Source organism: Leucoraja erinacea, chromosome 27 (genome assembly GCF_028641065.1).
Source record: "Leucoraja erinacea ecotype New England chromosome 27, Leri_hhj_1, whole genome shotgun sequence".
Lineage (NCBI taxonomy): Eukaryota > Metazoa > Chordata > Chondrichthyes > Rajiformes > Rajidae > Leucoraja > Leucoraja erinaceus.
The window spans coordinates 14,493,912-14,517,852 of NC_073403.1; the positions used below are offsets into that span (position 1 = coordinate 14,493,912).

The 23,941-nt window shown below is 45.7% G+C and overlaps 1 protein-coding gene across 4 annotated transcripts in view; it reads right to left on the reverse strand.

Moving 5' to 3' along the window:
* Positions 1–23,941, reverse strand: part of LOC129710249 (KAT8 regulatory NSL complex subunit 1-like) — a 101,118-nt gene that overhangs the window by 68,334 nt on the left and 8,843 nt on the right. Inside the window, exons 1-2 of one of the 4 annotated variants that reach the window (XM_055657120.1) lie at positions 21,676–21,952; positions 18,601–18,717 (exon numbers count right to left, since the gene is read on the reverse strand). The gene's annotated coding sequence lies outside the window, so the exon portion shown is untranslated. Of the gene's footprint in view, positions 1–1,919; positions 2,287–18,600; positions 18,718–21,675; positions 21,953–23,941 lie in introns of those variants that run through there. The other 3 variants (XM_055657121.1, XM_055657122.1, XM_055657119.1) reach the window with 3 other exon arrangements.

Here is a 23,941-nt window from a genome sequence, read left to right on the forward strand (position 1 = left end):
TTGCCTCAGAGGGCAGTGGAGGCCGGTTCTCTTGATACTTTCAAGAAAGAGCTAGATAGGGCTCTTAAAGATAGTGTAGTCAGGGGATATGGGGAGAAGGCAGGAACGGGGTACTGATTGAGGATGATCAGCCATTGAATGGCACTGCTGGCTCAAAGGGCCGAATGGCCTACTCCTACACCTATTGTCTATAACACTCTCAAAATCCAAATCTAGTTGATATTGGCTTGCTTTGTGCAAAACAAATCAAATAACAACCAAGAACCAACTCCAGTTCATCATTACAGCAATACCAACAGTTGGTGGAAATATTCTGATTTTTCACAAACAAAATTAACTTCCTGCTCTGTGCTTGCTCAGATGCCTGGAAACTAAACTTCATATTGGAAAGGATAAACAACATCCATGCTTCATCCTATAATTCCAGTCAAAACAATGTTTAATCTTTCAGTGCCAATTTAGGAAATGTGGTATCACAAGAAATTTCATTCTCAGCTGCGGAAAAATATTTCAATCAATGTAAAGCAAAAATGAGATGCCACAAATTAACAGCTCTTGAAGACAGGAACAAAATTAAGGGATCCAATAAGGATTTCACTCACTTGCAACCTTTTTGCTTTGCACAATTTACCCAAAAGCATTGAGGTCACAACACAAAGTTTGGTAGGAATTCAGTGGGCGAGATAACATATGTGCAGGGAATTGACAGCAGACGTTTCAGACTAGGTCCTGACCCAAACCATTATCTGCCCATCCCTCTTCAGATGCTGCCTAACCTGCTGAGATCATCCAGCACTGTATTTCGCTGAAGATTCCAGCATCTGCAGTTCTTGGGTCTTAATGCTTGTTAGACACCACTAACAAACGAGACACCATAGCAGCTTATAGCAAATTCTAACATGTTTGGCTGATTATAGTACTTCTAGCAAGTATACTTAAGTGATGAAATCAAAAAATGAACAGAAGGTAATTGTATTAGAATAATGCTCCTCCCTAACCATCATCAACATTAAGTGGAAGAAATAGTTACTCTAAAAATATATAACAGTGGAGAAACTTGGAGAGGCCTGGACCAACGTCACGGATTTCCACATGGCCAAAATATTAGCTAACACCCCAAAAATCTACTTGTTAAAGACTTCCTTAAAAAACCCATCTACATTCGAGTGCTGTTGCGTGTTTAAATGTCAGCTTACTGACCGGGAGTCAGCCACCGGCAGCGCCAAAACAAAATACGGGATTTGCACGGAAAATACAATATTTCCTTTAATAACAAAATGGTAATTATTGACGGCAAACGACTTAATATTTGATTTGCAGTTCACTTTCAAATTCCAAGCTGAAACTACAGTAGGGATCCCTATATGGACTTCGCTTGATGTTTGTTGAACAGTTCGAGATCAAAGCACAAAGCTGCAGAATACCGGAAAATTCCTCTCACGGGCAGTAAATCGGATCAGCCAAGGAGAAAGAAGTCTACTTGCAGATCCGTCATCCATACCCGGGGGTTAACAACACACAAAGGGACGCTCAAAACAAAAACAGTTTGCAAATGACTAACAGGCGCACATCGGGTCGGGTGGTGGGGGTTACGAGGAGCAAGCAGCGACCGGCTAGGTCAGCACATGGTGCAAGGGCAGGGCACCACCCGACCGGGCCGGGATTCGGCGACCTACGGCCGTTACGTGCCGCCGCATGATGTAACCGGCTGCAACAATGAAGCCGGCGGCCGAGGTCCGGCTGGGCTCGCCAACTGCGCCACGGCGACGGGATGCGGGCGGGCCAAGAGCAGCGAGACGGGCTCTGCGCCCGCCCGCACAAAGCGGCCGCCACGTGAGGCCCCAACACCCACTCCTCCCCGTCAACACCCGGCCGAGCCTCGCGGTCGAAAAAAAGCCCCGCAACGCGCACCCACTCACCGCACGTGATGCGGCCCGGGCCCAACCTGGGCCTCGGCCTGCAGCTTGGCAAAAGCCGCCACTGCTTCACACACCTGCCAGCCCGCCGCTGCCGCCACACGGAGAATGGCGGAGTGCGCCGCCGTCCTCGGCGTTGCAGCAGTCGTTTGTACACAAATCAAGCGTCCTGCGCCTCCACCGCGCTACTTCCAGCAGACCGAAGGAAGGAGGCGGTTGCAGGCCTCGAACTTCCGCCCGACGGCGCTTTTCATTTACAGCAGCGCAGTAAGATGGCGGCCGGGCCTGGCGCTGCTCGCTGACAGGGTGCAGCCTTTCCCCCGATAACAATGCAGCGAGAGCCGCGGCAGCGCCGCACCGCCCCGCTCGCCCGCCGCGGGGCAGCAGAGAGCACGCCGCACCCGCCCAGCTGGCGCCGCCCCACCTCCGCTGCTCGTTCAGTACGCAGGCGCACACGCCGCCCTGACTCGACTACATTTGGCGGCGGCGGGAGGCGGAGGCCGCGCCCCCAGCCTGCCGGCTGCGGCGGCTCATTGGCTGCGCTGCTGCATGGCGCCATTCTAGGTAGAGGGAGCGAGCAGGAAACACTGCACAATGCAGGCCGTCTGACGCACTGACCTCCAGTCAGCAGACCAAGGGCTGTGCACCGAGAAATCACAACCCAGAAGGTCCGTTCCGCTGCAAATATTCATCTCTCGCCCTCACGTCAACATACAAGGGGAAATTCAACAAGAAATCACTTTCAAATAATCCCAATTAATCAACAAACTGCCTAAACAACGAATTTTGCGGGGGGAAAATTAAAATGAAACGTTAATTGTGTCTATGACATGTCAGCTTGTTTACTTGCATGACATAAGGAGTCATTAGGATCATGTCGGTAACGGAATCTTTGAAGTCCACCCCCTCTATTTCCACGTAGCCCTGCAGATTATTCTCTCACATCAACTTCCCTTTTGCATCTTTAGCCACGTAACGTGTAGTTTACTTTTGAATTGATTCTACTAACACGCCCAAACATTCCCAGCATTTTATGTTTTTACGCATCGTGAAACACAATGTAATTACATTATGGGTCAGACTTACTGATCACAGGAAAATGTGATCCATAAGTCTGACCCATATGTTACTCCTGATACACCAATCTGGATTACTTTTATAATGTCCTTTAAATGGCAGAACTAGCCATCCTGTTGTCGCTACATTGACACGGATAATGAATGTAATCAGACCTGTAACAAGGTAACAAACTCTCAAGGGAGGGAAACCAAGGAACTGCAAATGTTGGAACCTTCAGCAAACCACAAAGTGCTGGAGGAACTCAGCTGGTCAGACAACATCTGTGGAAGAAACAAACAGACACCATTCATGTCTGGACTCTTCTTTGGGCTGATAGTAGTAGGGGAGATTAATTAAATGACAATTAAATGCATCTTGTATCTTGAGAGAAAATTGCCCAAAAAAGGGGTAGGGGTGGAGAAAAGCCTGGCAAGTGATGGGTGAATACAGGGGGGTGGGGTTGATTGGCAGAGGGATGGAATAAGTGATAAAGGTTAGAGGTAAAATAGACAAAAGGTATCCAGTTAAGGAGAAAGATGAGGGAAATAGAAACCCAGTAGAAGGGAACAGGAAAAAAGAGGATAAATTCAGATATGGCAACGTTGCTCCCAGCATTATTAATATTGTCAAGTCTTCCTCACAAACATCAGGGACCACTGCTAAAAATGTCACTCAAATAGCAATGCAAAAGCTTATCATCATACACAGGGCAGTCATCAGTTACAGACCTCCCAACTAAAGTGATCTATAAAAAGCACTGCCTCAAAATGGCACCCAATATCAAAGGCCCACATCATCATGGCCACATTCTCATTTCACTCCTGTCATTGGGAATGTGGTACAGGAGCCTAAAAACCATGATTACCAGGTTAAAGAATAGTTTCTTCCCAGCAACAATCAGGCTCTTGAACAGTGCACAACACTAACCACAGCAGCTATGAACCTCTATGGACTGTGTCTTTGGTTGCACTGTGGATTTCTTTTTGCACTTAGTAAATGTTTTGCAGTTAGTAATTCTACAAATGTTTTTGATTATTTTATTTATCTGTGTGTCTTGCATTTATGTGCATGTTAAGCTGCTGCAAGAAAGAATATGATTATTTCATTATTAGTACATATGACAATTAAACACGTGACTCTTGACAAGTAGTATCAGACCCCAGAAATCTCATGGCAGCGAGCGAACACCAAGGAAACCTGATGATCTCTTGCCTCCCTTCATCAGTTGATATAATATATACTAGAAGGGAGACTTCAATGTCCATCACTATGTCCGGCTTGGTAGCATCACCGCCAAAGTTGTGCAAGTGCTGAAAGACATGGTTACTAGACAGTCTGACAGGCAGTGATGGAACTGAAGTAAGGATTTGATCTTATTCTCACCCATCTACCTGTTGCTGATGCATCTGTACGTGATAGCATTGGTAGGAACTAACATCTTACAATCCTTTGAGAGAGCTCATGTCCCATCTGCACAACCAACGCCCTCCACTGTTGTGTGGCACACGTCTCTGCAAAATAAGATTAACTCTGAACTGAGCTGGAAGCTCAGAACTGAATATCCTCGCGTTTGTGTGGACGATCAGCAGCACCAACAATGTACACAAACTTAGAACATAAACCAGACAGCATAGGAACAGGCCCTTCAGCCACAATGTTTGTGCCAAACATGATGCTAAGTTAAACTAATCTTCTCTGAAAGCACTTGATCCATATCCCTACATTCCTTGCATGTGCATGTATCCGACTAACAGCCTCAAAAGCTACTGTTAGATCTACTTCCACTACCACCCCTGGCAGTGCATTCCAGGCATCCACCAGTCTCTATACAAAAATATTTACCCTGCACATTATCTTTAAACTTTGCCCTTCTCACCTTATAGCCATGCCCACTAATCTTTGAATTTTTCACCCTGGAATAAAAGTTCTGAGTGTCTACCATAATAATGCCTCTCATAATGCAACTACTACATCAAATTTCCATCGGAATCCAAAGAAAACAAATTTTGTCCAAATTCTCCTTAAGCCAACACCCTCTAATCCAGATGGCATTCTGGAAAAACTCCTGCGCCTTCCCTAAAGCTTCCACATCCTTCTTGTAATTGAGCAATCTGAACCGCACAGAATACACTTAAATGCAACCTAACTAAAGTCCTATAAAGCTGCAACATGACTTGCTCACTCTTAATCTCAATGCCTCAACTGATGAAGGCAAGCATACTATACACTGCCTTTACCATTCTCTCCATTTATATTGCCACTTTCATGCAGCTATATGTGTAGGAAGGAACTGCAGATGCTGGTTTAAATGGAAGGTAGACACAAAAAGCTGGCGTAACTGAGCAGGACAGGCAGCATCTCCGGAGAGGAGGAATGAGTGATGTTTCGGGTTGAGACGCTTCAGACCTCAGTCTGAAGAAGGGTCTCGACGCGAAACGTCATCCATTCCTTCTCTCCAGAGATGCTGCTGCATGTCCTGCTGAGTTACTCCAGCTTTTTGCATCTACCCAAAAGGCTTACTCCACAAGATCCCTCTGTACATTAATGCTGTTAAGGGTCTTGACATTAATTGTGCACTTTCTTCTTATATTTGTCCTTCCAAAGTGCATTATCTCACAGAGGTTTGGATTAAACTCTATCTGCCATTTCTCCATCCACATCTATAAATTATCCAAAATCCTGCTGTATCCTTTGAAAACCTTCCTCGTTGTCCACAACTCCACCAATTTTGCTGTCATCTTCACAATTTACAAACTGACCACAATCTATAACTTCCGAGCCCAGCATATCTAACAATCCACCCTTCCTATCATTGTAAGGACCAGCCTTGGTGGAATGAAGAAGGCATGCTAAGACTAGCACCTCGTTTACCTGTGCCAACATGGAGAAGCTGCAGCACAGGATCATATTCATGCAATATTGGGAAAAGATTAGACAATAGACAGACCTAATTAATTTATCGACCAATCAGATCTAAGCTCGACAAACCTGCCACATTTAGGCATGAATGGTGAAAGGCAATTTAAGAGCTAGCATTCCAATCCTCATCAATGACATGCTAGTCCAAACGATAAGGCCAAAGTACTTATAACAATGTTTGGCCAGAAATGCCGAATGGACGACCCATCTGAGTTTACTCCCAATATCGTAAAGACTTAGAAATTCGTCTTCAGCTAGTTTGATTTACCTAACAATATCAAGAAACAGCTGAGAGTACCGGATACAGCTAAAGCTATGGGATTAGTCAACACCCCAGCTATAGAAATGAAAACTTCGCTCCAGACCCAGCTGCATCCCCAGCCAAGCCATTCAAGCACCGTTATAACACTAGAATCCACTTGACAATGTGCGACATTGCCAGTTTCACTAAGTGTGATGAATCCAATCTGTCTAATAATTCTACTCCCAGCCATCAGCAAAGCGGTTGAAGCCATTATCAACAATGGTATTGATAGCCTGCACACCGAGACCCAGTTTGGATGTCACCAGGATCATCATGTTCCAAACCGTAAAAACAATTTTGGTTCAAATATGGACTAGAATCTCAACTGGAGCAGCCACAGTGGAAAAAAGAACAGTTCAGAAGATAGATTTATTTATCTCCATATTCCACAAAGCTGGTTCCATGTAGCCACTGGAGGACCAAAAACACTAGTAAATCAGAATTCTATGGACAGCACGAAGAGGAGCACTTGCACACTCAAGTGAACATTGGCCCAACCACCATTTCTTCAAACATCAACAACTCCAAAGCAAGCACTTCCTTAAATGTGGACACCAAAGAACTATCTATGCATTGTTCTCACGGGTGCCATGTGAAATTGCTTCAAAACCTTCAAACTTTTATATTACACTAGACCAAGTGCAGACCCGTTGGGTCTGCTCCCCCAATGGTGTGATCCCCCAACCCAATATTCCACCATGCACCCGTCTCCTCCATTGGAACTGAGCCCGTTCCCAAATGTAAGATTGCAGCCCTCCCCTGCCTGCTGCAGCAGTGAAAAGTTCAGTGTTCAAAAAAACTTTGCTTCGAAACAAGCTGACATGTGCTGAAGAAGCCTGTTTTACTCAAATACTTGGGGGTCAAACATGTACTTCAAGAGGAGCGGATACTTATATCTCTACCGAAATCAAAATCTCGGAGAGACTGAGCTCAATGAATAAAGGAAGAAATGCAGCCGGCAGCCGTACATGCAAATGAATCCATTCCGATTGGACATCTGCGAGTATCGGCCATTCCGATTGGACATCTGCGAGTATCGGGCACGAATCGAAAGCCAGGAAGGGATCCGTACTGCAGGCGGACGGATTTGAGTTTTATATATATACTAGACCAAGTGCAGACCCGTTGGGTCTGCTCCCCCAATGGTGTGATCCCCAACCCAATATTCCACCATGCACCCGTCTCCTCCAATGGAACTGAAGCCGTTCTCAAAAGTAAGATTCCAGCACTGCCCTGCCTTTTTAAAAAAAATCCCTGCCTGCTGCAGCAGTGAAAAGTTCAGTGTTCCTGTCTTGCAACATTGTTTCGAAGTGTGTTGGAAGCTGAGGAAGGAGCAGCCGTCAACGAATCGAAAGGCAGGAAGGGATCCGTACTGCAGGCGGACTGATTTGAGTTTTATATATATATAGATATAGATATAGATAGACTGTAAAAACAAAACAAAATGACCCTGGAAGCAGACAAAAAATGCTTGGTAGCACATATCATTCCATAAATAACTCAGTTGTCCCTGGTGTGTGTACGATAGTGTTACTGTGCGTGAATTTGAGTGCCGGATGGAACTTCCATCCGGCACTAAAATTCACCTGGACCATTTCCGACATCTCCCCGTTTCTAGACCTCACTATCTCCATGGCAGGTAACAGACTACTGACTGACATCTACTACAAACCCACTGCCTCCCATGGCTATCTGGACTACACTTCTTCCCACCCTGCTTCCTGCAAGGACTCTATCCCCGACTCACAATTCTTCTGTTTACACCGCATCTGCACCCAGGATGAGGTGTTCCAAACAAGGGCATCAGAGATGTCCTCATTCTTTAGGGAACGGCGGTTGCCTTCTTCGACTATAGATGAGGCTGTCACCAGGGTCCCCTTTATATCCCAGAGCTCTGCTCTCACTCCCCATCTCCCCACTCGTAACAAGGACAGAGTCCCCCTTGCCCTCACCTTCCACCCCACCAACCGTCACATACAACAGATAATCCTCCGACATTTTCGCCACCTCCAACGGGATTCCACCACTGGCCACAACTTCCCATCTCCTCCCCTTTCGGCTTTCCGCAGAGACCGCTCCCTCCATAACTCCCTGGTCAATTTGTCCCTTCCCACCCAAACCACCCCTCCCCTGGTATTTTCCTTTGCAACCGCAGGAAATGTTACACTTGCCGCTTTACCTCCCCCCTCGACTCCATCCAAGGACCCAAGCAGTCTTTCCAGATGAGGCAGAGGTTCACCTGCACCTCCTCCAACCTCATCTATTGCATCCGCTGTTCTAGGTGTCAACTGCTCTACAAAGGTGAGACCAAGCGCAGGCTTGGCGATCGCTTCGCCCAACACCTCTGCACAGTTCGCATTAACCAACCTGTGGATCAGCACTTCAACTCCCTCTCCCATTCCTAATCCGACCTTTCTGTTGTGGGCCTCCTCCATGGCCAGAGTGAGTCCCACCACAAATTGGAGGAGCAGCACCTCATATTTCGCTTGGGCAGTTTATACCCCTGCGGTATGAACATTGACTTCTCCAATTTCAGGTAGTCCTTGCTTTCTCCCTACTTCCCCTCCCCTTCCCAGCTTTCCCACAGCCTACTGTCTCCGCCTCCTCCTTTCTTCTTCCCCCCCCCCCCCCCCACATCAGTCTGAAGAAAGGGTCTCGACCCGAAAGGTCACCTATTCCTTCGCTCCATAGATGCTGCCTCACCCGCTGAGTTTCTCCAGCATTTTTGTCTACCTTCGATTATTCCAGCATCTGCAGTTCTTTCTTAAACATCTGTAGTACCTCCTATATTATTTTGATTTATCCTGTCCATAACACATTCTTCTTAATTACAACATTAACATTCTCCCCCTCTTGTGAAGGTAGTAAGTAGTATTTATTTATAACCTTACCCATGCTCCCTGCCTGTAAACATGCCTTTTTAGTTCCTTAAATGCTCAATTTCCTCAGTTAACCATTTGTACTTATATTGTTTTAAAACATACAGGCATTTGGATTTTCATTGATTTAACTTCAACATTTATTCATGCCTCTTTGCTTTCCTTATTTCTCCTTTAATTTACCTCCAACACTTTCTATGCACTCAGGTATGAGTGTGCAATGTTCATTTTTGCTGAGTCACATTTCCATTAGGTGGTTGCCTTGTTCAAGGAGATTTGTGTACACGCTTTGGCTATGAGAACTTACATAAAATCTAATCTCAAGAGAAAAGATGTGGGACACTGGAGTCAATCCCAAGTTCATACTAACCTTTCAACTCACTCACCACCTACCAACCCTAGCTTATTTCTAGCAAAGGTCATCAGACAATGTCAGCAACAGTTTATCATCCTTTGTTACTTTTTACCTGGCCAAAGTGCTGTCCTGTGCGGTCTCCATCTGCATAATGATATTACAAGGTATAGTAAAATACCCATAATCAAACTCCCAGACCTTGGTGCCAGATTGGAGATTTTATGCATTATTGGATGTCACTCCTAATGGGTCATGTCATAAGGGATAAGAGTAGAATTAGGCCACTCGTCCCATCAACTACCCCACCATTCAATCATGGCTGACCCATTGAAGATAGACACAAAAAGCTGGAGTAACTTAGCGTAACAGGCAGCAGCATCTCTGGTGAGAGGGAATGGGTGACGTTTCAGGTCAAATCCCTTCTTCAGATCCATCTCTCCTTCCTAAACCCATTCTCCTGCCTTCGCCCCATAACCTCCGACACCTGTACTAATCAAAAATCTATCTCTGCCTTAAAATTATCCACTGACTTGGCCTCTGCAGCCTTCTGTGGCAAATAATTTCAGATTCACCACCCTCTGACTAAAGACATTTCTCCTCATCTCCTTCCTAAAATAACATCCTTTCATTCTGAGGCGATGACCTCTAGTCCTAGACTCTCCCACTAGTGAATACATCCTCTCCACATCCACTCTATCCAAGCCTTTCACTATTCTGTATGTTTCACTGAGATCCCCCCCTCATTCTTCTAACTCCAGCGAGTACAGACCCAGTGCCGCCAAACGCTCATCATAGGTTAACCTACTCATTCCTGGGATCATTCTTGTAAACCTCCTCTTGACAAAAGGTAAATCATGTCTGACGAATCCTATAGAATTTTTCGAGGATGTAACTAGTAGCGTGGTTAGGGGAGAACCAGTGGATGTGGTGTATCTGGACTTCCAGAAGGCTTTCGACAAGGTCCCACATAAGAGATTAGTATACAAACATAAAGCACACGGCATTGGGGGTTCAGTATTGATGTGGATAGAGAACTGTCTGGCAAACAGGAAACAAAGAGTAGGAGTAAACGGGTCCTTTTCACAATGGCAGGCAGTGACTAGTGGGGTACCGCAAGGCACAGTGCTGGGACCCCAGCTATTTACAATATATATTAATGATCTGGATGAGGGAATTGAAGGCAATATCTCCAAGTTTGCGGATGACACTAAGCTGGGGGGCAGTGTTAGCTGTGAGGAGGATGCTAGGAGACTGCAAGGTGACTTGGATAGGCTGGGTGAGTGGGCAAATGTTTGGCAGATGCAGTATAATGTGGATAAATGTGAGGTTATCCATTTTGGTGGCAAAAAACAGGAAAGCAGACTATTATCTAAATGGTGGCCGACTAGGAAAAGGGGAGATGCAGCGAGACCTGGGTGTCATGGTACACCAGTCATTGAAAGTAGGCATGCAGGTGCAGCAGGCAGTGAAGAAATCGAATGGTATGTTAGCTTTCATAGCAAAAGGATTTGAGTATAAGAGCAGGGAGGTTCTACTGCAGTTGTACAGGGTCTTGGTGAGACCACACCTGGAGTATTGCGTACAGTTTTGGTCTCCAAATCTGAGGAAGGACATTATTGCCATAGAGGGAGTGCAGAGAAGGTTCACCAGACTGATTCCTGGGATGTCAGGACTGTCTTATGAAGAAAGACTGGATAGACTTGGTTTATACTCTCTAGAGGTTAGGAGATCGAGAGGGGATCTTATAGAAACTTACAAAATTCTTAAGGCGTTGGACAGGCTAGATGCAGGAAGATTGCTCCCGATGTTGGGGAAGTCCAGGACAAGGGGTCACAGCTTAAGGATAAGGGGGAAATCCTTTAAAACCGAGATGAGAAGAACTTTTTTCACACATAGTGATGAATCTCTGGAACTCTCTGCCACAGAGGGTAGTCGAGGCCAGTTCATTGGCTATATTTAAGAGGGATGTGGCCCTTGTGGCTAAGGGGATCAGAAGGTATGGAGAGAAGGCAGGTACGGGATACTGAGTTGGATGATCAGCCATGATCATATTGAATGGCGGTGCAGGCTCGAAGAGCCGAATGGCCTACTCCTGCGCCTAATTTCTATGTTTCTATGACCCTCTCCAGAGCCAGCACATCCTTCCTCAGATATAGTGCCCAAAATTTCTCACAATATTCCAAATGTTGCCGTACCAGCGCCTTTTAGAGCCACCACATTAAATCCCTGTTTTTGCATACAAGCCTACTTGAAATAAATGCTTAAAATAAATAATAATAATCTAACAGAATTTTATTTACGGATTACAACATGATATAATGCATTTTCGAGTGAACCCTGTATGTTTAAAGGGAGAGGGAAATATATACGCACTCTGGACTTTGGTTCTATCTGGAACAATTGTGTCTGACCCCAGGTGTGCCTGGCCACAACCACCCGCTCCAGCTGCATATGTGGCTCAAGCCTGGAGCTGAGCTCACACTCCAGATTCTCAGCACAATCTCTGAATTAATGAGCGAGCTAGATGCAAACCATCAGAACCTCCAAACAATGGGATGCCATATTATCAGCGTTTAAGAAGGAACTGCAGATGCTGGAAAATCGAAGGTACACAAAAATGCTGGAGAAAATCAGCGGGCACAAAAATGCCCACATTTTTGTGTACGTCATATTATTAGTGTTTTACTGTATTGGCAGCATAGAGTGGTGGTGAGCAATTATAAAATATATACAATGGTATTCTTTAGCTGTTGGTATCAGACTCATTGCTTACCTCAACATGACGCATTTAAACGTTCATAAGTCATAGGAGCAAAATTAAACCATTCAGCCCCGTTCAACCATGGCTGATCTATCTTTCTCTCTCAACCCCATTCTCCTGCCTTCTCCCATAACCCTTGACACCAGTTATATAGTATGATTATGCCTCTATGAGAGGGGCAAATCTAAAATTGCTGAAATAGAGACAAAGACCAAGCACAATGTTGTTTACAAGGATTGAGGGAAAGAAGACAATTGAAGAAGTTTCAGCATTCAGAAACAAAACAGATAAAATTCATTCACTCTATTAAAAAAAAAACTAGACACTACACTGGGATCTTTGAAGTCCCATGTAATGCAGTGATGATGAACAAGTCTCTTTACTCGGTACATTGGAACAGAATTATTGCCAGTTGTTTAGGAGGAATGGCAAGACAATGCAATTTTGACTAATGGTTTTCCAGAGAAATAAAAAATGGAAAGCTTGCATTACAAATTATGAAGAGCTTTTCCTACCTGATGAAAAGAGCAACAAGTTGGCATTTTTCCCAGCTAAGGTCTTGTTCAAAGCAGCATCACATGTTTGTGACATAATTTTTCCATGCAAATGTTCCTCAATAACATGCATCTTTAACATATCAAAGCACCCCAAGGTATCTTTCAATCAGAGGATGTGGGTAAATAGAATGAACTGCTTGAGAAGGTAGTTGAGGCAGATACAATAACAACATTTGAATGACACTTGGAAAGGCATATGGATACGAAAGGTTTAGAAGGAGATGGACTAAATTCAGGCAAACGGGAATAACGTAGATGGGGCATCTTGGTCGACATGGACGAGTTGGTCTGAAGGGTTTGTTTCCGTGCTGTATGACCATCACTCTATTATCAAAGTCAATTTGATATCCAAGCATAAAAGAACGCATTAAAGCAGAGGAAAGGCTTGGTTAATAATTCATATTATGTCTTTATGTGGAGAGAGAAAAACAGGAGCCTTGACAACAAATTACTAAGGGTTTGGACAGCAGAATTAATGCCCTCAATCATGGACAATATAATGTGGTGAGAGCACAAGTGAAGGGACTCAGAAGTTTAAGGAGTCAATGAGTATATTCCAGACAGATAACAAGAGATTTTTGGATATTAAGGGAATTGAAGGATATGGTTTTGTAGCATGTCTGTTGATGCAGAGCAGGCACAAGGGGTCAAATTGCATCCTCCTGCTTCGGCTTAATTTCGTAGCTGCCTCAGACCACACACAGGTTAAAATTGAATGAAGAAATAATTTTAGAACACAAATGCCGTAACCATCACATTCTCCACAGGAAGATTTGGGTTCTGATCTCACTGACTCTTAACAACATACAATTCTGTTCACAATCAGTGTGTAAGCATCTCAGGTTCACAAAACAGAAATCAGCTCCAACCATGAGATAATGATTCTGAATGTCAAAGATAACTACATTTCACAAATAGGTTTCATACATTGTCCCTTATCAGCACTCCCAGCTGTTGACATAGAGTAATTTAACAGCAATGGATGGTGAACTGACACTCAGACTGAATGGTCAAAGTTATGTCAACAAAAAGTAGCCTTCTATTAGAAGGAAGGTGTTATAATAACACTGCAATCAAAGAGCAAGGTGTTTGAGAGCAACCAGATTCATGGTGCAGGGCTCTGTTGTGGAAATGCCCTGCTGTGAAAGTCACCACCATTTACTTGTGCCTCAGCGAGAGTGTGCAGGGTGGGAGATTGCAACCTTCCGTGCCTGCCTTCTCCCCATATCCCTTGACTCCACTAGCCCCTAAAGCTCTATCTAACTTTCTCTTAAATCCATCCAGTGATTTGGCCTCCACTGCTCTCTGAGGCAGGGTATTCCAAAATTCACAACTCTCTGGGTGAAAAAGTTTTTTCTCAGCTCAGTCTTAAATGACCTCCCCTTTATTCTAAGACTGTGGCCCCTGGTTCTGGGCTCGCCCAACATTGGGAACATTTTTCCTGCATCTAGCTTGTCCAGTTCTTTTATAATTTTATATGTTTCTATAAGATACCCCATCATCCTTCTAAACTCCAGAGAATACAAGCCTAATCTTTCCTATCTTTCCTCATATGACAGCCCCGCCATCCCAGGGATCAATCTCGTGAACCTACGCTGCACTGCCTCAATCACAAGGATGTCCTTCCTCAAATTAGGAGACCAAAACTGTACACAATACTCCAGATGTGGTCCCACCAGAGCCCTATACAACTGCAGAAGAACCTCTTTACTCCTATACTGAAATCCTCTTGTTATGAAGGCCAACATTCCATTAGCTTTCTTCACTGCCTGCTGTACCTGCACGCCAACTTTCAGTAACCGGTGTACAAGGATACCCAGGTCTCGCTGTACCCCCCCCCCCCCCCCCCTTACCTAACCTAACCCCATTGAGATAATAATCTGCCCCCTTGTTTTTGCCGCCAAAGTGGATAACCTCACATTTATCTATATTATACTGCATCTACCACGAATCTGCCCACTCACTCAACCTGTCCAGGTCACCCTGCAACCTCCTAACATCCTCTTCACAGTTCACACTGCCACCCAGCTTTGTGTCATCCCGCAAACCTGCTAGCGTTGCTCCGAATTCCCTCTTCCAAATCATTAATATATATGGTAAACAGTTGCGGCCCCAACACCGAGCCTTGCGGCACTCCACTCGCCACTGCCTGCCATTCTGAAAAGAACCTGTTCACTCCAACAAGCTGCCAGAGGAGGTGGTCGAGGCTAGGACTATCCCAACGTATAAGAAACAGTTAGACAGGTACGTGGACAGTACAGGTTTGGAGAGATATGGACCAAACGCAGGCAGGTGGGACTAGTGTAGTTGGGACATGTTGGTCGGTGTGGGCAAGTTGGGCCAAAGGGCTTGTTTCCACGCTGTATTACTCGATGACTCTAAACAAAAGCCAAGTTCAATCTTTTTCTTGTCCAACAACACATTGATGGCACAGTGGTCATGTTACTGGACTAACGTTTCAGAGTTAAGACAGGTACAATAACAACATTTAAAATATATTTGGACTGGTGAATGTATAGGAACGGTTTTGAGGAATATGGTCCAAACATGGGCAAATGGGACTAGCTTACATGGTGCAACTCGGGCATCATGGGTGAGTTGAGCCGATGAACCTATTCTGTGCTCTAAGACTATGTCTCTAGGCCCAAGTTCAAATTCCCTCATAGCAATTTAAATTCAATTAATAATTCGGAATTTGAAGAGAACTACAATTAGAATAGATAATGATGACCACCAGGTTGGTTTTTGAGGTATCTGGTTTACTGAAACATGGTGCCCTTACTCAGTGGGAAAACAATAGAATAGACCTGTGGTGAGAGCCACAGAGGTCACTGGAGCTTAGTGGAACTACTGCACCTCACACTAAGTGACGAGCAAGGATGGCCAGATCACTGGCATACAGTAGACACCAGCCAGATGAACTCTACCCTGACCACATCTGGAAATGCACAAATGGCAGCCTAAATTATTTCACAAAATCAGAAGTCTAATAAGGTGCAAATGGAGACAAGGAACTGGAGATGCTGGAATCTCAAGTAAAACACTGTGCTGAGGCACAGCTCATCAAACAGCATTTTTGAAGGGAATTTTTGTCTGGAAAAGGGTTCTGACCCGATATCTGTCCATTCCCTCCACTGATGTTGCCTGACCAACCGAGTCTCTCTCCCTCCCCTGTCTCAGTGATTTAGTCAAGACTGGTTGGTGTAAATACTGCCATTCGAGTACTGCCAAGCACCCAGGCTCCATCAAGTGGCAAGAATCGAAACTGCACTGCAAAATATGACAAAGTCAGGTGGAAATGTAAAGCACTTAATAACATTGCAACAGTGCGTCATAAAATGCACCCATCTGCCATACTGTCATTATTACACATCACATCACTGTGACTACCTCCCAATTTTGTGCTCACTAGCTTCTGACATAATATTGAGATTGTACTCCAATCCTGTTAAGGGAAGCATCCATTTGCTTTGGATCAAGATGTTGAGAATCAATTTTTTTTCAGCATCTGCAGTTCCTCGTTTTCACAGGTTGAGAATCAAACTAGATTGGTTGTGTACAGTTCCCCAAACATTAGTGATGATGTAGTGGGTGGCATTAAATCAGAATTTAACATGCATGGAGTAAGGGTACAATTGTAATTTACTGAATATATACAGTATTGAGCCAACCAATTGAGCATTGGTAATTAGAAGAAATTCCTTGACGGCATTTGCGATGGTCTCTGGGCTAAAACGTTGAGGATTCAATGAGAGTTTAACCATAAATAGGATGGCAACCTATTCTGCTTTTTGTGCAATGAGGAAGGGCAAATTAATAATCTTGCTGTGTAGGGTTGCTAGGTGAAAAGCAATCATAACATATTGAATTTCACATTAAAATGGAGTGTGAGAACACTGATTCTGACATGGGATCCAGAATCAAAATGAAGGAAACTTTGAAGGTGTGCAGTGCAAGTTGGCTATGATGGATGGGTGAAAATAATGGGTTAATAATTTATCAGCAAAAGCTAGCATTTAAAGAGCGCATGGGTGAATTGCATTTGTTTATTCCCATTCAGTGCAAAAATAAAACAGAACATGAGAAATTGAAAAAGAAGACCCTGCAATGCTGGGAATCTGAAAGAAAAACAGAATGCTGAAAATACTCAGCAAGTTAGGCAACAATTGGGAAGCGAGGAACAGGGTTAATGTTTCAGGTCTGAGACCTGTCATTTGAATCATTTGAACTGGGAAACCAAAAAACAAGGTTGTTTTCTTTCAGAGAAGGTGAGATAGGGAAGAATGGAACAAAATAAATGTATGTGAAAGGCAGTGACCAAATGGGATAGGTGAGGAATTAGAAGGAGATTTTGATTTTTTGTTTGTGTAGTTTTTCTCTCACATTCTGGACACAAAGATAGATTATTATCTAATTGGTAATAGATTGAGAAAAGGGGAAGCTGAAACAGGATTTGAATGTCCTTGTGCACCAGTACAGAAAGTAATAGGATGATGTTAGATTGATTAAGTTAGCAGCTAGAAACATATTATGCTTTTTTTGTTTGTATTTCTTGTTCTTAATAGCAGGGCTAGATGGTACGTACAAACCAGGCCAGTTTTTACTAGTGGAGACAGAAAGAAACGGTAGTTCCACCATTCCAAAGTCTGAAGAAGGGTCTCGACCCGAAACGTCACCAATTCCTTCTCTCCAGAGATGTTGCCTGTCACGCTGAGTTACTCCAGCATTTTGTGTCTACCTTCGACTTGAACCAGCATCTGCAGTTCTTTCCTATACATTCCATATTGCCCTGTACTTTTGCATCTTACTCCCTCTCACACATGCTCATCAACTCCCCATTGATTATTTTTGCCATTAATCTACATACATGAGTAATTTACAGAGGTCAATCACCTCCCAGCTTACCTTTGGGATAGCCACAGAGGAAGCTCAAAGTCACAGGGAGAGTGTGCAAACTCCACACAGATTGCACCAGGGAAGAACCCAGGTCCCTGGACTGTGGGGCAAAACAAACAATTTCCCACCAGGTGACCCTTCTCGCTGGAACCCATGTATTTCTACAAATCACTTATGCAACCTACTGCAGCACCAGAACACTTATCAACAGTACAAATGCTATATTTTGTGATTGTGATAAATATAAAACTGTCCTTTGATATACTTGACCGTCACATCATCCATTAATACCATTCAGACAGGAAAGACCACATATGCCCAGTTTCATTTTTTATCCAATCTGTAGCCAGAGGATCATTCTCAGTGCCTTCCCTTCCAGTTGACATTAATCTTGTGTCCAAAGAGGACCCAGCACATTGTCCTTTCTGCTACTCCTCTGAAACAGGCTTCCACATGCACAGCTAGCTCATAAATTGCTCGATTCATCATCCAAATTCTATAAATGGGCAAGAGATTCTTCATCCAACTAAATGGTCAAGGAAATGGACTCAGTTCCTTAAAACAAATTCACTTCAAAATCACTTGTTCTATCCCTTGCAACTAAATGATAATAAAGCAGTCCAGCGAGAAAAAAAACAGTTGGATAAACTCAGCAGATCAGACAGCATCTGTAGAGGGAAAAGGACAGATGACTTTTCCAGTCTGAACCCTTCTTCAGACTCTAGCAGTTCCTCAGTCAGTTTGTTTTTCCTCAAAATTCATACATCTGCAGTCTCTTATGTGTCCTTTGAACCAGTCTACACCCTCACTTAATGTCACCTGCCCATCACACTTCATGTGCTGCTGAAACTTTCATCACACTCTGTGACATGCTATATTTCATTCTGTAATTGAGGTCAACTGAGATTTTGCTGCAAATGCATTTGGTTAAAGAAGCACAGTCGCACAGCTTACCTCCACTGCTTGCACAAAACCATCCATTGTTGCTGCACCACAGCAGTTCAGACACTAGATCATCCACTGCACACAATCACGAAGAAGATTTGCTACTTCCAAGTTTTCCTTCAGTGCCTGGGAGAAAGGACAGAATCACATTAAGACTGGATAATTCTTAAACTAGGTGCACACGAGTCACAACTTAACCTGATGACCGTCACCACTCCAGTGCCAAATCATTTTCACCGCACTTCAAAACATACAATGTAAAATGCAGTTCAGTTCTATTCTGATGTCACATTGTTGAACAGCCAAGGAAGAATGGAAAGATGGCCCCAAGTAACGTTGTCCACTTCAGTAATATCTGAGGCTTCCTCTCCCACAAGGTCGTGGAACACAAAATTATTCCCTGGCTTTGAAGGAGGCTGGAAAATGGTAGTTGGTCTGAAATTGAGTTACTTGGTTCCATTGGAAATGAGCCCTTCAAGACACTGCTTATGAATGTCAAATGTCAGATCACTCGAAAGCTGTTGTGCTAACATGAAGCCAATTACATGGAAACATCACCAACTGGGAAGCATTAATGGAGAATTGGTAGCAAGATGTGGTTTACATGAAAGGACATGGTATCGCAGGAGCATCTCTCTTACCCGTTCACTCTCCCTTTCCTCCTCCTCCACAATCCTCATTTCCAGAGTCTATCCCAGCCCCTTCGCCCTCTCGCCAACACCACACCCTTCTCATCACAACCTCCTCACTTCTCCTTCCTCTTCCCAACACCCTCTCTCCACAGCCTCCCATCACCTTTCTCTCCCTCATTTGCCTCTCCTTCCCTGCATCCTCCACCCTCCATGCCCCCTTCTCCTCGCCTCTTCCCCGGCAACCTCCAATTCCACTCCCCCATCCCTCCCCCTCTTCTGTCTACCACCCTAACTCCTCCCTTCCCCTCCTCTCCCGTTCCCCCTCCATCAGCCAACCATCTCCCCCTCACCCCCTACGCATGCCATCCTCGCTTCCGGTCTCCCACCATACCTTTCCAGTATTCCTCCCCCCACTGCACCTATTCCTCTCCCATCTCCCGCTCCATCACTCCTCCCGTATCTATCCCTATATTGCACACACCTCTGCCATCCAATCCTCCCTCTCTGAAATGTTCACTCCTCCTCTTCTACCATTCCCATGTACCTTTTCCTCTCCCCTCCTTAACACACCCTCTCTTCTCACCGCACACCCCATCTCCCCAACACACCCCTTCCTTCTCTAAACCCCATCCTCACCCCTCCCTTCAACCGAGCACCTTTCCTTCCCCACTCATCTATTCCCTCACACTCACTTCCCTCTACCCCCCCTTCTCCTTCCTTCCCCTCTCCCTCCTCCTACCTTCCTTTTCTCCCCTCTTTCCACCCGTGTCTCCCCTTCCCCATCTCCCCTCCTCCTGCTTCTTCCACACCAATCTCTCTTCCTTCATCCCAGCATCTCCATTCCTTCTCTCCCCACTCCTCCTCCTGGCTTTCTCACCTTTATTTCACCACCCTCCTCTCCCACCTTCTTTCTCACCCCTCTTCCTTCTTCCATCTCCTTCCTTTCTCTCCCATCTCTCTCCTTCCCCTTCCTCTCTCCCTCCTTCTGCATTTCCCTCTCTTCCCTGTTCTCCCTCCCCTTCCACCCCTTTCCCTCCCTCAGCCTCTCCTGTCCACCCCTCTCCCGTTTTCCTTCTTCCCTTCCCCTCCCATCTACCTACTTCCCCCTCATCTTCCCTCCCCAAAGCCTGCACACCAGATTCCTATCTCAACTCCCTCACCTTACACTCCATCCTACCCCTCTTCATCTCACCCCTTGCTCTTCCCACTGCTTCCTTCAATCAGCCTCCCCATTCTCCACCTTCTATCCTCAGTCACATTGCCACTTTCTTCTCCCTCCATCTTGCAACCGATCCTATCGTTCTTTGCCTCCCTTCCATTGCCCCTTTTCCATTCTCTCCTATCATCCTTTTCCTCCCCACTCTCTCGTATCCTCTTTCCCCCTCCCTTCCACTACTCCCTCAGTGTTTCCTCTCGCCCTCCTTTCCATCTCACTTCCATTTCCTCACCCTTGCCTCTTCCCCCTCACCCCTACCACCCTCCCCCTATTATTACCCATCCTCTCCTCCACCCCATTTCCCTCCTCTACCCCAACCTTTGCTCTTTTTTCCTTCACGCTCTCCTCCTTCCACTCTTCCCCACTCCCTCCCCCTATCACCTTCCTCCACCCTTTATCCCTTCCTTGTCACCCTCTTCTCTTCGCCTCACCTACTCCTACTTTCTCCCATACTCTACACTCAGCCTCATCCTCCAACCACTCTCCCCATTTCCAATTTCTCCTTTCCCCCTCTCCTTCATCCCTACCATCCCTCTGTCCCAAGTTTCCCATTGCCCCCACCCTTCTTGCTCCCCATAATTAAGCCTGGTCTCCCACCTTCCTCACTTTTTCCTCTCCAGCAACTGCCCACCCAACCCTCCTCCCCACCATGCTCCATCTTCCACCTCCCTCTTCCCCTTCCACATTTCCACCCAATACCCCTTCCACCCCTCTCCCCCACCCTCTTCCTATCCCTTCCTTCCAACCACTCCTTCTACTCCTCCCACCCTCGCCCACTTCTTCCCCCAACCCGCTCCCACGTCTCTATTCAATCCTCCTACTCCACCATACCCTCTCCCGCCTTATCCCACTTCCACATCCCTCCCCTCACCCTCTAACCCCAACAATCTCTCCCACTTCGTCACCTAGCCTCTCCCACTTCGCCCCCCACCCTGTCCCATTTCTCCCCATCCACCCTGTCCCACTTCTCGCCTACTCACGCTTCCCCACCATCGCTTTCCCCTTTCTTCCTCCCCGTCTCCCATTTCCCCTTCCTCCCTATCCCCCTCCCCACCCTTCTCCCACTTTTATTTCCCCCCACCCCTCATACCCCCTCCAGTTCCCCCTTCCATCCCTCCCTCTCCCCCATCCCACCTCACTCTCTCTCCCCCCCCCCCCCACTCCTCCGTCCGTCCATCCATCCCCCCCTCCCTCCCTCCCCCTCCTCTCTCCCAGTGCTGATCAGCGCCTACGAACCTCTAAAGTGTGGGACCGGGGTAACAGGGCAGCGGACAGGCCGCTGTCCCGGCAGCCCAGCTCTTATGACGGCGCCTCGGCCCGGCCCGGCCCCTGATCCCTGACAGGCCGAGCCGTTCCCCGCCGGTGGCCGTCGCCACTGCACCGGAGATCGGCCGCCCGGCGCCGGGGCGTGGCTTGGCGCGGGCCCGGAGCTCGGAACACGAGCGGCTCTATTCAGCTCAGCCCGGTCCGGTCTGTCCATGTCCGGTCCGTCCCCCGGCCTGGTCTATCCCCCACTCCCGGTCGGCACCGGCACCGGCCCCGGGCTCTCCCTTGGTCCCGGTCCGTCCCCCTCTCCCGGTCCCGGACCCGCGCCGCCGGAAGCACCGCCCCCACACGCCGATTGGCAGCGGCCACCGACACCTCCGCCCCCATTGGCTGATCAGCTGTCGCTCACAAGGCAGGGGCGGAGCGCTGTTCGTCACTGAGAGCCAAAGTGATGGACAGAGTGAAAGAGAAAGAGGAGAAAGAGGGAAATGGGAGAGAGGGAAATGGGAGAGAGGGAAAGAGGAGAGAGGGAAAGAGGAGAGAGGGAAAGAGGAGAGAGGGAAAGAGGTGAAATACAGAGAGAGGGAATTACAGAAAGAGGGAGTGTGAAATAAAGGGAGTGTGAAATAAAGAGGGAGACTGAAATAAAACATGGGAGGGAGAGAGAGAATGAGAGAGGGAGGTAGGTAGGAGATGAAATAAAAGGAAAGTGAAATTCAATGAGCGGGAGAGAGAAATAGGGGGTGTGAAATATAGATGGAGGAAGTGTGAAATACAGAGGGAGGGAGAGAAAATGAGTGAAGTACAGAAGGGGTTTAAATACAGAAAGGAAGTGGGAAATACATCTCTATATTTGAGAGGGAATGATCAAATACAGAGAGAAGGAGAGAAACAAAACTTAAAATTCAGAGAAAAGGAGTATGAACAACAGAGAGTTATCGAGGTGGAATGCAAAAAGTGGGAATGAGGGAGTGTAAAGAAATACAAGGAGAGGAACAGAAAAGGGACCATGAAATGTAGTGCGAGAGAGGGGGGAGTATGAAAGTGAAAAAGTGAGAGAAAATCTATGAAATAAAGTCAGAGAGAGTGAGAAACTGTGAAGGCGCAGGTGACATTCAATGAAGGAAGAGAAGGATTGACATATAAAGTAAGGAAGGGGTGTGAAATAAGGTGATGGTGAAAGGGAATGTGAAATGCAGAGGAAAAGAAAGAGGGATAGGATGTGAAATACAGAATGAAATAGAGGTAATATGAAATATCAATTGAAAAAGCATTCACATCCAAAATATAAATAATGGGAGTGAAATACGTGGTGAAATAGAGAGCAGGGGTAAGAAATAGTAAAGGAGAGAGTATGAAATATAGAATGGGAAAGAGGGTTGAAATGTGAAGTACAGAGTGAGCAGATGGAATATTAAATACTGAGTGATGGAAAAAGAAAACGTGTGAAATTGACTGGGTGGGTGGGAGTGCGAAATACAAAATGTTGGAAGGAATGTGAAATTCAGAGTAAAGGAGATAAACAGTGACTTGCAGAATGAATGAGAGCGAGAGAGTAAGTGAAACAGGGTAAGCATGAGAGGAACAGAGTATGAAATATGGAGTTTAGAAGAGGACAGAGTGTGAAGTAAAATAAAGAAAGGAGGGTGTGAAATATAGATTGATTGAATTGATTGAAAGGTAGAGCATGGACACAGTTCCTTCGGTCTACTATTCCATTCCAACCAGTATGAACTGCTTTATACAAGTTCATGATATCCCACAGGCAGAGTTATTTCTGTCATAGCCCTGTGTGAGGTGCTGCAAAACTGGGGAGTAGCTAAAGTTGTGCCTCTATCTGAGAAAGGCTGCAAGGAAAAGCCTGGGCATTACAGACCAGTGAGCCTTACATCAGTGGTAGATGTTATTGGATAGGATTCTGAGAGATAGGACCAACAAGCATTTGGAAAGACGAGGACTGAAGAGGAATAGTCAGCATAGCTTTCTGCGTGAGAAATCATGTCTTATCTATTTGATGAGGTTTTTGAAGAGATGACAAAATAAAAGATTGATAAGGACATAGTGATTGATGTTGCCAACTGCATGGTAGGTTGCTCTGGAAGATCAGATCACTCAGGACTCAGGGCAAGCTGGCCAATTGGATACAAAATTGTCTTGAAGGTAGGACACAGCATTTGGTGATGGAGGTGTTGTATTGGACTGGAGGCCGGAAACTAGTGGTGTTCAATAGGGATCA